The 16,803-nt window shown below is 56.6% G+C and overlaps 1 pseudogene; it reads left to right on the top strand.

Annotated features, from left to right (window-relative positions):
- The window catches only part of LOC131586379 (uncharacterized), a 712,054-nt pseudogene that overhangs the window by 100,014 nt on the left and 595,237 nt on the right, over nt 1–16,803 (top strand).

Raw genomic sequence — 16,803 nt, 5'->3', positions numbered from 1 at the left:
AAAATAGAGCAAAAATAAAGAATAAATTGGGATAAAAATAAGGAAAATTTGGGATAAACTGGATAAAAATGAGGGAAAATGGGATAAAATTGGGGGAAAATAGAGTAAAAATGAGGGAAAAAATGGAGATAACATTTGGATAAAATGGAGACAAATTGTACTCTAATAGGGAAGGACTGGGAGTGATTTGGCTTATCGTGGGGCGCAGAGGAAACTGGAGCCAAAGGGGGGAGCAACTGGGCAATGCTGGGAGCAGCCACTGCCGGCACCGGGAGCCCCGAACCCCTTTCCCGGCCGTGCCGGACCCGCATCCCCCCGGCCCCTTTGCCGGGGCTCTGCCGCCACCGGGACCCCCCAAAAACACCTCCCGGGGACCCCCGGGGTCCCCCCGAGGGGCATCTGCGGCTCGGCTCTGGAGCCCTGCCATCCCCAAACATCCCCCCCAAAAACCCCAAACCCAGGGACCCCCGGGGTATTTGGGGCGAGCTCCCCCTCCCCGGGCACCTGCGGGATGGGGGGCGATGGTCCCGAAGGAGCTGCAGATCCAGAGAGCGGGGAGCGCACGTGAAGCCTCCTCTGCCTGCTCCAGCTCTTCCTCCTCCTGCTCCTCCTCTTCCTCCTCCTCTGTCCCTCCTCTTCCTCCTCCTCTGTCCCTCCTCTGTCCCTGGGCGTGGTTCGGAGCCCTCGGGTGAGCGGGGCCGGGCCGGGACACGATGGGAAAGGGCTGGGTCCCCCCCAAACCGAGCTGGGGGCAGCGGAGGTTTGGGGGAACAATGGGAACGGGGCGGGACAGGGGAACAGGGGGAGGTGGGAGCACTGAGGGTCCCCCAGTTCACCCCAGGACCCCCAAGCCCCGTCCCAGCCCCCCCAGTTCCCCCCGCAGCCCCGGCTGAGGGGGGCTCAGCCCAGGAGCCGCCGTCGTTCGGGGCTCCCCCGAGTGCAGGAACGGGAGAGTTCCCGGCTCGGGGAGGCCCCAGCAGAGGAGGGGATCTTGTCCCTCTTCCAGGGCCTTTCAGGGTCTTCAGGCCCCTCTCAAGAGGAGTTTTTCTCTTTTTCAGGTATTTCGGGGGGATCCCACCACTACAGGGGTGTTTTCCTCCCCATTTTAGGGTGTTTGAGCAGCCACAGCCCCACAAACCCCTTTTGAGTGGGGATCATGACGGCTTTAAGTGACATTTTTAGGGGTGTCCCCACCCCAAGCCCCTGTAGGGGATGTTTTGTCCCCCAGGGTGGATTTTGGGGGTTCTCTCTACCATGGCCGCTTTAAGGGCCCCCGGTATTGTCGGGTCCCACTGTAACTCCTCTTAAAAGGGCAACACCACTCCCGTTGGTTCCGGCAGTGGAGCTCCGGGAGGGGTTGGGGGTCCCGGGAGGAGTTGGAGAGATGCCAATGGGAGATCTCCACCTGGGAGATGCCAATGATGGCCATGGGGATCCCGTGCTGGGTATAAACGTTTGTGAGGGGTTCCTCGGTGTTTTCAGAAGTTCTGGGTGTTTTTGGGGCCACGGTGGTTTTTTTGGGGTTCTCAAGGGGGTTTACAGGGGTCCAGATGGAGGAATTTGGGCGATCCCAGGGGTGGAATTGGGGGTCCCAAGGCTGTTTTGGGGAACCTGCTGGTGATGGAGATGGGGACCCCATGCCAGGTATGAACCTTCTCAATGTCTGTATGGGGTTTTGCGGTTTTGGGGAGTTTTTGGAGCATCCAGGGATGTGTTTGGGATCCCGGGGAGGTTGGGGTGTCCTGGGGGGTTTGGGGGTTCTCGGCAGGTTTGGGGGTACCTGGGCGATGCGGGTGGCAGTGCTGGGGACCCCGTGCCGGGTTTGAACCTTCTCACTGTGCACGGGCAGCGTCAGCGTGTTCAGGGAGATCCTGGGGGGCCCGGGGGGTCACCCCAAATCCCAGGGACCCCAAATGCTGAGGGACCCCCCGAACTGCCCTCACCGCTGGATCTGCTGCAGGCAGGGGGGCACCAGCACTCGGCCCCCACCCTCCACCATCACAGGGGGGCTGTGGAAGAAATCTGGGGGTGCACGGACAGGTCGGGTGGGACCCCCAAAGTCCTGGGGAAGGGGACACGGGGGGACTTTCAAGAATTCCTGTTGTGGGGGGATGAGAGGGAACCAGGAAGAGTTTGGGGGGGGTGCTGGTTGTGTCATGGGGGGACCCCAAGGAGTCTTGTGGGGGGTGGGGCGGGCAAAGAACAGGACGACCCCCAGGATGGGTTTGGGGGGGAACTGGACTGGAACTCCCATGGCTGCGGGATGGGGAGATCTGCCCATGGAATTCCATGGGAATGGCATGGCAGTGAGATCCATCTACAGAATTCCCATGGGAATGGGACAGCAGTGGGATCCATCCTTGGACGTCCCATGGGAATGGGATGTCTGAGATCCATCCATGGAATTTCCATGGATTTCCCACCCATGGATTTGCCCTCCCAAATCCCACATTCCCATTCCCATATTCCCATGGGAATTCTGCCCTCCCCACCTTTACACTCCAGCACCTCCCGCCCATATCTGACATATTTCTGGAGACATTCCCTGCAGCTGTGAGCCAGGGAATTTGTTAATCCCTCAGCCTGGATCTCAGGGATCCCCATGGCGGTGCCACAGTTGCCATTGCAGCCCCACAGATCCCCCAGCCCCGGCTCCCCCCGCTCAGCCCCGCTCTGGCTGTGCCGCTGCTGCAGCATCTGCAGCTCCTCGCTGGCCCCGTGCCGGTGCCGCTCCTTGTGCCGGCTCTGGCTATCCCAATATCCCAGCCCTGGCTATCCCAAGATCCCAGCCCTGGCTATCCCAATATCCCAGCCCTGGCTATCCCAATATCCCAGCCCTGGCTATCCCAATATCCCAGCTCTGGCTATCCCAATATCCCAGCCCTGGCTATCCCAAGATCCCAGCCCTGGCTATCCCAATATCCCAGCCCTGGCTATCTCAAGATCCCAGCCCTGGCTATCCCAATATCCCAGCCCTGGCTATCCCAATATCCCAGCCCTGGCTATCCCAATATCCCAGCCCTGGCTATCCCAATATCCCAGCTCTGGCTATCCCAAGATCCCGGCTCAGCTCCGGCCGCCATCCCCGGCGGCTGCGGCTCCGCCCGGCCCCGCTCGCTGCGGCGGCGCTGGAAGGGGATCCCAGCCAGGGACCCCATGGACATGGACTGCGGGAAGCCCGGGCCAGGCTCCGACAGCGCCGCGTGCAGGGAACGCAGGGAGAGGAGAACTGGGGGGACATTTGGAGATTTGGGATCGGGGGGGTCACGGCTGAAGGAAAGGGGGAACGGGGAGAGCCAGGAAGGGCATTTGGGGATGCCAGGACTGACAAGAGGGGAGGCTGGGGCTGGCTAGATGTGGCATGGCTGGAGTTCAGGGCGTTCCTGTATCCAGGAAAGGGAGCTCCAAAGGTCCCCGGTGTCCCCATTGCCAGGAGAGGGCAGGGAAAGCCGGGATGGCTGGGAATAGGGGTCCCGGGTGTCCTCAGTGCTGAGGAAAGGAGGGGCTGGCTGCTGGGAGAGGCAGGAATAGGGGTCCAGGGGGTAAAAGGGTCAAGCAGAAGAGGGCTCTGGGGGGCTCTGGGGGCTGCGGGAGGCGGGATGGCCGGGAAAGGGGTGCAGGCGTTCCTGGTGCCCGATAAGGGGGTGCAGGGTGGGACCCACGGCCGGGAATGGGGGTTCGGTGGGATGGCGGCGCCCAGGAATGGGGGTTTAGGGGCCCCTCGGCGCTCCAGAATGGGCGATCAAAGAGTCCCGGTGCCGGGGGTCCCCCTCACCTCTCGCCGCCCCCCGGGAGCGCCCCCGGCCCCAGCGCTGGAGCCATCGCGCTGCTCCGCTGCGGCCCCGCCCACAGCCCCGGCCCCGCCCCCAGAGCCGCCTCCGGCCCCGCCATTGGCGCCGCTCTTTGCTGCCGCCAGTGGCAGCCCGAGGCTGCAGTGACGTCACCGGTCGCCGGGCAGATCCCGGCGGCGCAGGACAGCCAAGGCGGAAGCGAAAGTGCCCGAGGGAGCGCGGGGGGAGGGGACGGGGCAATTCCAGGGAATTCCCCGGGATCCCCTCCCGGGGTCCCCCGGGACCCTCCTCGGCCGCGCACTGCGGGACCACCGGGACAAACTGGGCTGAACTCCCGGGCCCTGCGCTCAAACTCTGCCTGGAACCCGCCGGCTTCGGCCCAAAGCGGGGGAAGCCCCGGGATCCGCGGATCCCATTTTTCCTGCGGCTGCGGCTCCCCAGCCCCGGCGGAGCAGGAGCGGGCGCTGGGAGCCCGAGCCCCGATTCCCAATCTCCTTCTCCCTCTCTCTGCTGCTCTCTCCCTCTCCTTTGGGTGATCAGAAATCCCAGAGCGGCTGGAGAGCCCCATGCCCAGCTCGGCTTTCCCTGGAAAGGGAGGCCTGGGGGTGCGGTGCCCCGGGATGGCCGGGAATGGGGCTCCGGGGGTCCCCGGGCTGACGGAACCGGGGGATCCAGGGGCTGGCAGGGGAGGATCCCCGGGAAAGGGGGTGCAGGGCGGTGTTGGTGCAGGAGAAGGGGGTGCAGGGGGTCCCGGAGCTGGGGAAGGAGATGCGGGGGGGTCCCAAGGCCCAGGAATGGGGATCCAAGGGGGTCCCAGGGGGGCTCCCCAAAGCCCCTCCCAGGGCACAGCAGGAGCTGGGTCAGGAGCTCTGGCAGAGACAAAAGGGGGTGAGCCCAGCATGGGGGGGACATGGGGGAGTCACAGGTGCTCCCAGGGGGAGACACGACCCCCGGGGACCCCTCCTCACCTTCTCCCACGTACCCCAACAGAGCCTCTAAATGGATGAGCAGAGCTCGGTGACTGCAGTATGAAACTTGTTCACCAGCACAGGAGGATTTAGAATTGAGGACAGGGGAAGGGTTTAACCCAGCCTCCTGTTTCAACAGCCTGGAGAGGGGGCTGGGAAGAAACCCATGCCTGCATTGAATTGAGAGAGATCCAGACCCGGGCTGGGAGAGATTTGAGACACACCCACCTTTGGACTTTGCTGTTCACAACACCCTGTCACATAAAGGTAAAACCTTACAAAAGAAAGGACTTGGAAAATCATGGTTTAGGATTTGTTACTTGGGCTTAGTGTAGCTAGCAGCTGGCCTGATAAGTTCCCATGCAAAAACATCTTGAGAATGAAAAGTTTTTTAGCATAAAAAACTAATCTTTGGGAGAAAAACAAGTGCACCTGTAGTAACAAGGGATCTGTCCCATGGGAATCAGTAGAAAAAGTATGTAAACATTGTTAGAGAGAAAAGTTTGAATTGACGTGAACACTCACCATTACCAACCAGTGAACTGAGTTCCCAACCAACTGAAATTAAGCACGGTGCCTTCTGATAACCATGTAAATATAAGCTGTGTGCAATAAAGCTTTGGCTATGATGGAAGAAGAAACAGGTGTCATTGTCCATCTCTACTACGACACACCCAACCAGGACATCGGGTCCTGCCAAAGCAGTGGAAAGAAGCAGCTCTGGTGGCCAAGTGGCACGGCCCATTCCAAGTGTCCCTGAGCACAGAAACAGCCCCAGCACAGCTGAACACGGGGGGACCCCTCAGCCTCGGCTCAAGGGCTCTGAAGCCCCAGAGATTTGGATTTCCCGGCTGCAGCAGGAGGATGGGAGGCCGCCCCTGAGCCTGCACTGAAGGCAAGGCAGCAGCAGCCAGGGCTCCCCAGCGGGGGAAGCTCCTGGGCCTGCTCACAGATCCTCTGCTCAAATCCTCGGCCTGGGCACCCTCCTTTGGCATCTCCAGCCCCTGCGGGACAATCCTGGCTGGCACTGCTGGAGCTTCAGGGCTTTCTGTGCCTGCCCTCGCCACAGCTGCTGGGGAAGGCACCGTGAGAATTCCACTCTGGCTCTCAATTACACTCTGGGCTGGCTGGGATTAGAGTACTGGAAAATAGACCAAGTGTAAAATTATTTTTTATTTGATTTCTGCAGTCAGGCTTCATTTGCATTTGCCTTGGGGAAAGGAATTTTAAAGGGTTTTTTTTAAGGAATGTTCCACCACTCAGCAGAGATGAACTTAACATCTCAACAGACTGGGAATAGCCCAAAAGATTCCCACAAAGACAACGACCATCAACAAAACATCAAGGCCCAGCAGCAAACATCAACCAACACCTGCCCCAGACACTGCCCTGGCACAGCTGGAGACACCTGGTCTGGAAAAGGCTGAGCAGGAAATGCAGGAGTGCAGACCTAATTCACATCAGAGACACAGAAATCCGGGTGCAACAGGAAACCAAACACTAAGAACTCCACAACATGGAAACAATGAACACTAAACCCATGGATTTCTATGGGTTCAGACTGTATAAAGTTTAGGAAACATCTAGTAAAACTCACATGTCATGGAATGATTTTCTCTGCACATGCAGACTATGTGTGGCTGAAATGATTCTGTTCAGAATCAAGTAATGCTTTATTTCTCTAAAGACACTGTTGGAGAGTTTTTGCTTTTAACAGTTGCAGTGAAAGGATTACACCATTAGAAGAATTTTTTGTAATAATTCTACTTTACTATTGTCAGTTCTCTTTGGGCCAGTGGTGTGAGAATCAGTTTTTAGTCAGAGAAGAAAATACTTGATTGCTTTCTAATTTTCGTTTTTATGTTTGTGCGTGGTTCTTAGCGATGGCAAAATTATGGTATGGGTTTTTCCATGTTCACCTTTAAGCTGCATTTTGAAAACAAAATGGGGGGGTGAGGGATGCTCCATGTGAGCCATCCCCTGGCTGCCCAGGAAGAGAAGATTCATTCCAGGCAGCCAGCAGAGGAGCTTCAGAAATGCAAATTAACACCCCTGGGCCAAAGCCTGGACAATGTACCAGGGTCTTCCTGCCTGGGGGAGGAATTGGGCTGAATTCCTCTGCCCCTCACCCCAAGCTCTGCCTGGGGGCACAGATGGAATTTGCACAGCTAAAGGCAGAGCCCATGGTGAAGATATCTGACTCTGCAGCAGAAATCGGTTAAGCTGAAAAGGAAAACAGCAAATGGAGATTGTTGTGAAAACTTCACTATAAAAAATGGGGGTATTATCCCACTCCCCACCTCAACTTGTGCTCTCACTTTCTATGTTATCTAGGGTGAATTAGAGCATTGGGGTTTTTTTGGTACCACAAGTTAAGGGAAATCAGTTGGGAATCCAAGTATGTGCTGATTTAATTAGAGAAAAGCCAAAAATTGATGGAGCCCTGGCTGGAGGGAGCACCCAAAAATGGGGAAAAGATGAACGGCCACCAGAACAAATCCTGCAACACCATGGACCAGGCCCTGGGAACCCTGACAAATTCATATCAGGAGCCAGAGAAACCATTTATCATTTCCATGGCATAATTAGATTACAGGATGTCCTCAAAATAATACCCAACCAGACAGCTCCAGTTCCTGACTTTCTTCCCAACCAATCCACCCAGATGAGGAACACAACATTTCACCATGGGATGGGATCAGATTGTCTTTTAGCAGAAAAAAGAGGCAGAGTTTGTGGAAAGTTAAATGACTCAAACTGCTGTTGGCAAACAGAACACAAAGGAAAAGTGGAGAAACAGATAACAAAAGATATAAGAAAGCAGCTCATATACTGGTCCAAACATGGAAATGGGCAACTTTTTTTGTGGTTCCCTGGCAGACCATGGGTTAAACGAATGTACTTTCTCCTCTTATGTTCTACAGCAACTCTCATCTTTTCACCATGCAGGACACCTTGCTGAGTGCAGCTCATTCAGCAGCTGAGCAAGGGGATGCAGGGGGCAGCCAGGCCTCCTGAGCCACAAACGGCTACAAAAGGACAGAGAATGAGGGCACTGAGAGCAATCCCAAAAACAAAGAACAGCCAGGAAGAAAAAACAGAGTCAGTGAGTGAATCTGCTTGGAGATAGGGCCAGGGACTTGCACATAAGGAAGCAATGGGAGAAAGCATCAGTTTCAGAAAATGTTACTAATTGACAAGGACCACTGCTCAGACAAAGTCCTGCTAAATTCCTGAACTTCCAGAACAACAAAGACTTAACAGAGCCATCAATATCGGATGTTCTACAAAAGTGGTGGGTACATATTAACCGGGACATGCAGGAGGCAGATCGGGAAGTCTGAACCTTCCAAGCACCTCCGCCAGTGGGGAAAGGGACAGGGACACGCGGCCGGGAAAATCAGGACAAAAACGAGGCCGCGTCCTCCAGCAACTGGAGAGAGCGAATGGCAAATGCCCCATGGCCTCTCCCTTTGGGCAGCAATAAAGTCACTTTCACACCACTCCTCTGGCTCCTTTGGCCACACAAACCTCTGGCGCCGGGAATTTTCTCGCCCAGCCCCGGGCACAGCGCAGCCACCTCCGGGCTACCGACACGAACCGGGACGAGCCAGCGCTGCTCCGGCACCGGCTCCTGCCGAGGCCGCAGCGAGAAGGAGACCGCGGGCAGCCGCTCCCGCAGCGCTCTCAGCCCAGGGCCAACACGGGCCGGCCACGGCACAACCCACCCGCCACAGCCCCCTGCCGCCCCCTCCCGGGCCCGCAGCGAGCCCCGAGCCCCCGCAGAACCGAGCGCGGCTCCCACCTGCGATGGCCGGGGCCGCCTCCGAGCTCCGCCGCCGCCTCACCGGGCTCCGGCCGCTGCTGCCGCCGCTGCCGGGCCCGCACAGACGCTCCGGCAATGGCGGCTCTCCTGCCCCACGGCCGCCCTGGGGGCGCAAGCGGGGCCGGGCTTGTCCCCGCTCTGCCCAATCAGAGCGCGCCAGAACCACGAGTGACGGCAGCAGCAGCCAATCGCAGCCAGCGGCGGGCTCTGCACACGGCACAGCCCCGCCCCGCGCTCTCAGGGCCCCCCGGGCTGTGTGAGGGGAAAGGCGGAGATGAGGAACAGCCCTGGAACGGGCCCGGCCCGAGCCGCCATTGAGCTCCCAACACAAACAAAATTCTCCGCAGCTCCCGGCCCGCCTTTCCCTGCCCTGGGTGTTCGGTGGCTCCGGCTCAGGGGGAAGCCCTGGAGCCTCACTTCTCCCACCTCTAATTAGGAGCATCAGGGCATCACTCGGATTTCCCCCTAAAAGGGAAAACTGCCCCAAATCCCTGTGGATGAGTGGGGGAGGAGAGAGATTTCTGGCAGAAAACTCCAAAAACTCAGAGCAGGATCATGAGACATAAAGGAAGAACCTTAAAACCAACTCCCCCCACCCCTCCCTCCTCCCAGCTGTGCCTCCTCCCCCGGCAGTGCAGGGACACAGGGAATGGGGCCATGGTCACTCCATCCCCCGGGGCTTTTCCCCCTGCTCAGGGACAGGAGTCGTTCCCCTGCTGGACCCTGGGCTCTCTCCCACCGGAGACTTCTCCAGGAACTTCTCCAAGCTGAGTCCATCCCATGGGGAACAGCCCCCTCACAGTGCTGCAGCGTGGGTCACTCTGCCACGGGCTCAGTCCTTCTGAAAAGAGCAGGCAAGGAGAGCAGCTCCTTTTTAATGCCTTTATTGAGGGCAGCTCTAGGTGGGGGAGCTCAATGCTGCTCCCGATGGATGACCCAGAGGAGGAGATGTTCGGCTTTGCCACAGGGCAGAGCTGGAGATTCTGTCTTCAGTAGAGTCTCTAGAAGGACTCTGGTTTACTGTAAATCCTGGGTAGTCGTGGAGAGCAAGTGTTGTTTAGTTATGGTGACAAAGTCCAGAACATCAGCCAGTTGCCCAATGTTCTCCCTTGCTCATCAGTGTAGTTTGGAGTCCAGTTTGTGCCATGGCTCCCTGATTCTAGAGGTCTTTGGATGTTAATCCACTTCTCCTGGGTGCTACCCCCCATGGGAGTTGGGCTCATCTACACACTGGGTGCTGCCATCGGTGCCATTGGGGGGTGCCGGGAGCAGCAGAGGCAATAGACAAGGCCAGGTGGCATTAACAAGGCTGGTACAACAACATTGGTATTTACCAAACATGTCACAACATGAGGTATATTAACAAAGAAGGCACCTTACGGTGACAACACTCTACTGTTCAAACTGTAAAACATCCTTCTGTACTGATCAGGAGGTCACGATTTACTCTTTACAATCCTGATGCTGAATGTCTCCTGAGGAGGTCTGGTCACAGAGAAGAATGAGCCCCTTGTGGGCTGCCCCTGTTTGGACAACCTGCTCCTCACCCCGAGCCTCAGCATGTCTGACATCGCCTACGTGGGACTGACATCCCAAAACATTGAGAACATTTATCAATTTTTCTTTATCATTAAAATCTAATTAATTTATAAAAATAAAATTTTACTTTTTATAATAATATTATTCTGTATTCTTATAACCTTGTTTTTGCATTTATATAAAAGAATTGATACATTTTCAGGAACAAAACATTATTGTTCTCTGGCTCTAAGTACCACAATTCCCTTCATTAATTAACTGACCACTATTTCTCCCTCTTTATGCTAATTTCTGCTATTTTTAGCCCGTTACTCATAATTTTGAAATTATTCTCAGACAGGGTAAAAGGGGCCACTTTGGGGTCCATGGAAACTTTTCTGGGGAACATTTGGGGCAGTTTCAGGTCTGGGAAGGGATTTAGAGGGCACCTGGGGGTCTGGAGGACACTTGGGGGAGCCGGGTGGGCACTTGGAGGGGCATTTAGGGATTCTGTGGGACAATTTGGGGTCCGGGGGAGCACTTGGGGGTCCAGGGGGGCACTTGGAGGTCAGGGAGGGGAATCTGGGGGCCCTTCGGGGTCTGGGCGGGCACTTGGGGGGCTGTAACATGAATCTATGGGCCGCGGGGGATGATGGGAGTTGTAGGCGCCGGTATAATACGGTTTAATGGGGCCGCGGAGCATCACGGGAGTTGTAGGCGCAGCTCCAATGGGTTCCGGTGAGGCGCGGGGCATGACGGGAAATGAAGTCCCGGCTGGAATAGCGCTCTATGGGCGCCGCGGAGCATGATGGGAGCTGTAGTCTCGGAAGTGGCTCGGAAGGCGCGTTCGGCGGTGTGGGGAAGCGCTTGGAGAAAACTTTTGCGTCCGAGCCGTGCTGCAGGTGCTCGGGCGAATGTATACGGCTCGGGAGCACTTGGGGGGAACCTGGGGAGCTGTAACCGGGCTCTTTAGGGCGCGGGGCACGGCAGGAGGTTTGGGCGCGGAACTGTGTTGTGGGATGATGGGAGATGAATTCCCAGCAGTGGCTGGAAGGGGAATCTGTGGGGTCGGGAGCATTCAGGGATCCAGGGACGCTTTGGGGGGTCCCGAACGGGCGCTGAGGGGGCACTCGGGGATCCTGAAGGGTCTGGGGGAGACTTATGGGACCTATGGGGGGCAGTCCCGGGGTTCTGGGGAGCGCAGGGCATATTCCCAGTTCCTCACAACCTGGTCTCAGTTGCCCCCTGCAGGCTCCTACTCACTGCCAGTATCATCCCAGTATGATCCCAGTATGATGTCAGTACACAGCCAGTGCAATCTCAGCCACTGCCAGGATGATCCCAGTACAAACCAGTCCCTGCCAGTGCTGCCACTCCTGGGATCCCCCAGCCCTCTCTGTGTTCCCCCTCCCGCATCTCCCCAGAGGAGCCCCAAGGGCTGGCAGTCCCCAGCCAGGGTCCCCAGCCAGCCCCAGGTTGGATCTGCAGCCCCCAATTTTCCCAGTTTCCCTCTCCTTTTCCCCGGGCCGGGTTCCCCCCGTCCCCAGCGGGTGGGAGCAGCGGAGAGCCCCGCGCTGCCCATCCCGACCTGTCCCGGCTCCATCCCCGCTCCTGCCGTGGGCTGTGAGGGGTTTGGGAACGGGGCACCGAGGGTGTCACTGCTCCTGGGGGAGGAGGAGGAGGGATGGAAGAGGAGGGATGAAGAATGAGAGAGAGAAGGGATGGAAGTAGGAGAAGGAGGTGGAGTTAGGGAGGAGAAGGAGTAGGGATGGAAGGGGAGGAGAGGGAGGAAGATGTTGTAAATACTCCACAAACCCCTTCAGTCTTGTCCCCCATGGGGATGTGTCCGCCCTTCTCAGAACACGGGTGGGAAGGGGTCTCAAAATATATCCAACATGGACCTAAGGTATTTTAGACAAAGAAGGCTCAGACTTACGAGACGTGGTCCTGGGTTTATTGTATGTGGATCGCCCGGGGCAAGAAAGAGGCTGAGATTCCTCAGGTGCTCTCTTAAACTTGGGGGAGGGGGTGGCCAGGGGATACAGGGGGGTTACAGCCAATGGGATAGGGAAAAGAAAAGGGAGGTTAGGTAGGGACTAACCTTATACAAAACCAGGATTTTTTTGGTGGGGATATTTAAGAATTAAGGACTGCAAAGCTGAGCGGAAAATGCCCCTTGGGGTACACTGGGGGTCCCAGCATCCCTGAGTGGGGAGATGGAAACAGGGGGAGCTTTTTGGATTCCTGGTACTCCCAGCAGCCTGGGGAGGGCAGGGACCGAGCAGACAGGGGACCCCCAGTACAAGTGTGACCCCTGGCAGCTGGGACAGTGGGGAACCCCTGAACACCAAAGGGGAGAGACCAGAGATGGGGAACTCCTGGGAGGCATTTTCAGGGCTGAATCTTGGTGTTTTGGAGGTTTTCATGGAAGGCTTGTGATTTCTAGAGATGGATGTGGGCAGGAGGAACCCCCATACCCAATGTGCTTGTGAATTGTATTTTTCCTAAACCAGTATTTCCCATTCCCAGACCTTGTCCAGATGGAGAAGGAGGCTGTGAGGAAGAGGAAGATGCTCCAGGACACCCAGGCAGGTGAGGAGGAAGTCAGTACACCTTTCCCCCTTCCTTCCTGCTCCATCTCCCAGCCCAGCATGGCCCCCGGCTGCAGGACAACCCCGCTGCCGACGCCGTCCTGCTGGGGACACACTGGGGGGATCTCCTTCCCCTTCCCTCTGGCATGGAGGCAAATCCCATCCTCTCCTTGTCCTTCCTCCCCCAGACAAGGAGCTGAGGATGGAGATCAGGGAGGACAAATCCCCACGGCAGAACCTTGTGGAAGAGGCCGTTTTGAGCAGCTCCACAGCGCAGGAATCCAATGGGGAGGAAAAGCCCCAGACATCCTGCAGGAGGAGGGGCTCCAAACCCATCCCAGGGTGCTCTGAGGAGGAAAGACCCACCCTGTGCCGGGTAGGCGGCCGGAGATCCAGCCAGGGCTCTGAGCTGGTGGTCCATGAGCAGCTTCAGGATGGGGAGAAGCCCTACAAGTGCTTGGAGTGTGGGAAGAGCTTCAGCCGGAGCACCAAACTGCTCCGCCACCGGATGATCCACACTGGGGAATGGGCCTATCAGTGTAGGGAATGTAGGAAGGGCTTCAGCTGCAGCTCTGAACTCATCATCCACCAGCGCATCCACACTGGGGAGAGGCCCTACGAGTGTCCTGAGTGTGGGAAGAGGTTTCAGACCAGCTCCACTCTCCTCAGGCACCAGCGGATTCACACAGATGAGAGGCCCTTCCGCTGCCCCGACTGTGGGAAGGGCTTCAAGCACAACTCCACCCTCATCACCCACCGGCGCATCCACACTGGGGAGAGGCCCTACAAGTGTGGGGAATGTGGGAAGGGCTACAGCCAGAACTCCAATCTGATCTACCACCAGAGGACCCACACTGGGGAACGTCCCTATGAGTGTGGGGAATGTGGGATGACCTTCAGCCAGACGTCCCATCTGACCATCCACCAGCGCATCCACACTGGGGAGAGGCCCTACAAGTGTCCCCAGTGTGGGAAGAGGTTTCAGAGCAGCTCCACTCTCCTCAGGCACCAGCGGATTCACACGGATGAGAGGCCCTTCCGCTGCACCGAGTGCAGGAAGGGCTTCAATCGAAAGTCCACCCTCATCAGGCACCAGCGCATCCACACTGGGGAGAGGCCCTACGAGTGTCCCCAGTGTGGGGAGAGCTTCAGCCAGAGCTCTGCCTTGACCCAACACCAACGGAGGCACCAGTAAGGGAAGCTCTGAAAATGCCCCAAAGTACAGGAAGAGCTTTGTGCACTGCCCCAGCTTCATCCCCCCTTGGAAAATTCAAGTTCGGCAGAGACCTGGTGATCCATGTTCCCTGTGATCCATGCTGGGGAGACACCTGTACCTTTTCCTGCCTATGGCAATGACATGATGTGGGATCAAAGAACGTGAGGGTCTGGCCATGGCCCTTTCGTTATATTCAATCCCATCTCAGGTCCTCGCCAGAGGCAGGTGTTGGGGGTTAGGTGTCTTTTTTTTTTTTTAATTCTGGATTGCCTGTGGAATTTTTACCCATTAGTTGCGGGGACAACCTAACTGTGGGTACTTGGTGGGTGATTGACAAAAGGCAAAGAGTTTGGCCAGGCCCAGGGGGTTGGAAGGGGGCAGGAAAAAGGAGGGTGGGGACAGTTTGGCGGGCTTTTCTTAAGCTTCAGAGAAGGACACTTTGGGCACTGAGCTGTTGGGGTGGGGAGAAGGGAATTTTGCCATCACCCAGATGGAGCTGCTGCTGCTTCTCATTCTCCCCTCTTTGTTGGTGGCCTCACACTCCCTGTCCTGCCAGGACATGTGGCAGTGCCAGGCACCGCCGTGGAGCTGCTGATCCACTTCAGCCAACAGCCCAGGATCTCAGCTCATCCCTGCTGTTCCAGCTGAGTGTTCCTCAGAACCCTGCAGGAGCACCGGGACTGACTGCCCGAGGGGGTTTGTGAAACAAAGCCTCTCCTCCATCCCATCTCAGCCGAGAAAGCTGTCACGGGGTCCCTGGTTCTGTGTTCTTGTTATTGCTGTAGTTATTGTTTGTTTGTTTACCTGGTTATACTAGTAAAGAACTGTTATTCCTATCCCCAGATCTCTGCCTGAAAGCCCCTTGATTTCAAAATTATAATAATTTGGAGGGAGGGGGTCTACATTCTTTCATCCCAAGGGAGGCTCCTGCTTTCCCTAGCAGACACCTCCTCTTCTAGAACCGAGACACTGGTTTTAGTCAGAAGCATCAGTGACCAAAAGTTGTATTTCTTTTGGTTTGGTCACTTCTTTGTTCCTTCTCAGTGTTCAGGCTGGGCGGTGGGGTGTCCTCATTTGCTGCATTTTCTGAGTTCCTCTTGGATCCCTTGAGCAATAGGTTGTGCTTTCTGAGGATCCTTTGTGCTCCTTGGTGACCCAGGAGAACCTTCCAGGCAGTTTTTGGGGGAGTTGCTGCTGTGATGTCACAGGAACGTTGCCGTGTCCTTGTGGTGTTCCCGTTGCTGTGGGGCACTATAGAGAGCTTTTTAGCAGATGGGGGACATGATATATTAGTAAAGGCCTGTCTGCACAAACCAGCCTCTGGGATAAGTCGCAATATTAAGGGCTAAAATCCTTGAAACTTACCTGCAGAAAGTTAAACAATGTTCTTGTGTAACGAGACAAGAATGTAAACTTGTGTGTGTTAACCAATAGTAGCTCGCTCTGCCTGCAAACCCTGTAGAACCCTATAAAAGTGTGCTGATAATAGAAATAAACTGGCGTTCACAATTACTTCTGTGAAGACTGGTGAATTGCTCGGGGGTTCTTCAACATTTGGCGCTCCGTCCAGGGACACCCCTGCGGGCAGAGGGGCTTTGGAGTCAGCGGAGTGGATCTGGGCATTAATAGTCGCGGGCTCGGATCGGCACCAGATAGGCAGCCTGAGCGCGGTGAGACGCGGAGCGGTTAGACGTGGAAGTAGGGCTGCTGGGGGGGACCCAGGAGGCAAGTGCGTGTGAGAGGGATCGCGACCTTCCGACTTGCGGGAGCCGTCGGCATGGAAACGGAATTCGCGGCGGCTAAAAAACTGCTTCTCGGTATCCTTGTTAAACGAGGTGAAGCAGCCAGGGAAAAAGACCTGGATAAGCTCATTATATGGGCGAAAAATCGTGGGCATTTTGCAGTGCCCTCACTGCTTTTCGCAGTGGAAGAGTGGACAGATGTCGGGAATTTGATGTGGGACACGGCTATTACGGGAAAGAGTAAAGAGGTAGTAGCCCTCGGTTCAGTTTGGAAACTTGTGTTAAATGCCCTACGGGATATGAAAGCAGAGTCATCAGTAGCAGCAGCTGCCATAGACGCCATGGCGCAGCCTGAGACAAACGCGCCGCAATCACCCCCCGCAGAGTCCGCGAATCGTTTGAGTGCATTTTTCGGGGTGGGGCATGTCCGGCCAGCGAAAGGGCTTACCGGGAGACAGTGTAGCACCGTAGCGGAACTTTTAAAATCCCAGGGGTGCGCCGATGCGGCTCCGGCCGCGCCGGCGGAGCACTCCGCGGTTCCGGCCGCGCCAGCGGAACACGCTGCCGCTCCGGCCGCGCCGGCAGAGCCTAAGCCGGAAGTTACCCTGCCGAATGCGGATGTAAAAATGACGGCTCCCCCGGAAGGAGCGGGCGCCAGCTCCAGCCAGGCGGAGCCTGATACGTCAGCAGAAACAAGAGCCGCAAAGTGCAAACCGAAGATCTACCCTTCGATGCCATCTACCGTTCACTGGAGAAAACCGCAGGACATCCCTATTCCCTCCGATGATGACATCTCTATACATTCTGATGACGGACGGCTTGCAGCGGGAGCAGAGCCAAGTAATGACAGCGCAGCGACACGGAAAGAGCTACTGGGATGGCAACATCAAATGGAGCAGCTCGTGCAGCAGCTCCAAGCTCAAATTGAGCAAAACCTATGTATAAATAAAGCGCAGCCTCAGCCAGAGAAAACAGTTCTGCAGCAAACACCGAGACAACGAGCAGAGTCAGTCCAACAGCTACAGGATATGCTGCGCCCTGAACCATCTGCTCCACCTTTGGAGACACTGTCAACACCACAGCCTTGTTCTAGCTCTATCACCATGGAGGAAGAGAACAGAAAGCACAGAGCACAGCAGAGGTGGTCCGGC

The sequence above is a fragment of the Poecile atricapillus genome, chromosome 19, assembly GCF_030490865.1.
Source record: "Poecile atricapillus isolate bPoeAtr1 chromosome 19, bPoeAtr1.hap1, whole genome shotgun sequence".
NCBI lineage: Eukaryota > Metazoa > Chordata > Aves > Passeriformes > Paridae > Poecile > Poecile atricapillus.
Note: the sequence above shows the minus strand (reverse complement) of the source record. Positions and strands in the feature narration are given on the sequence as shown.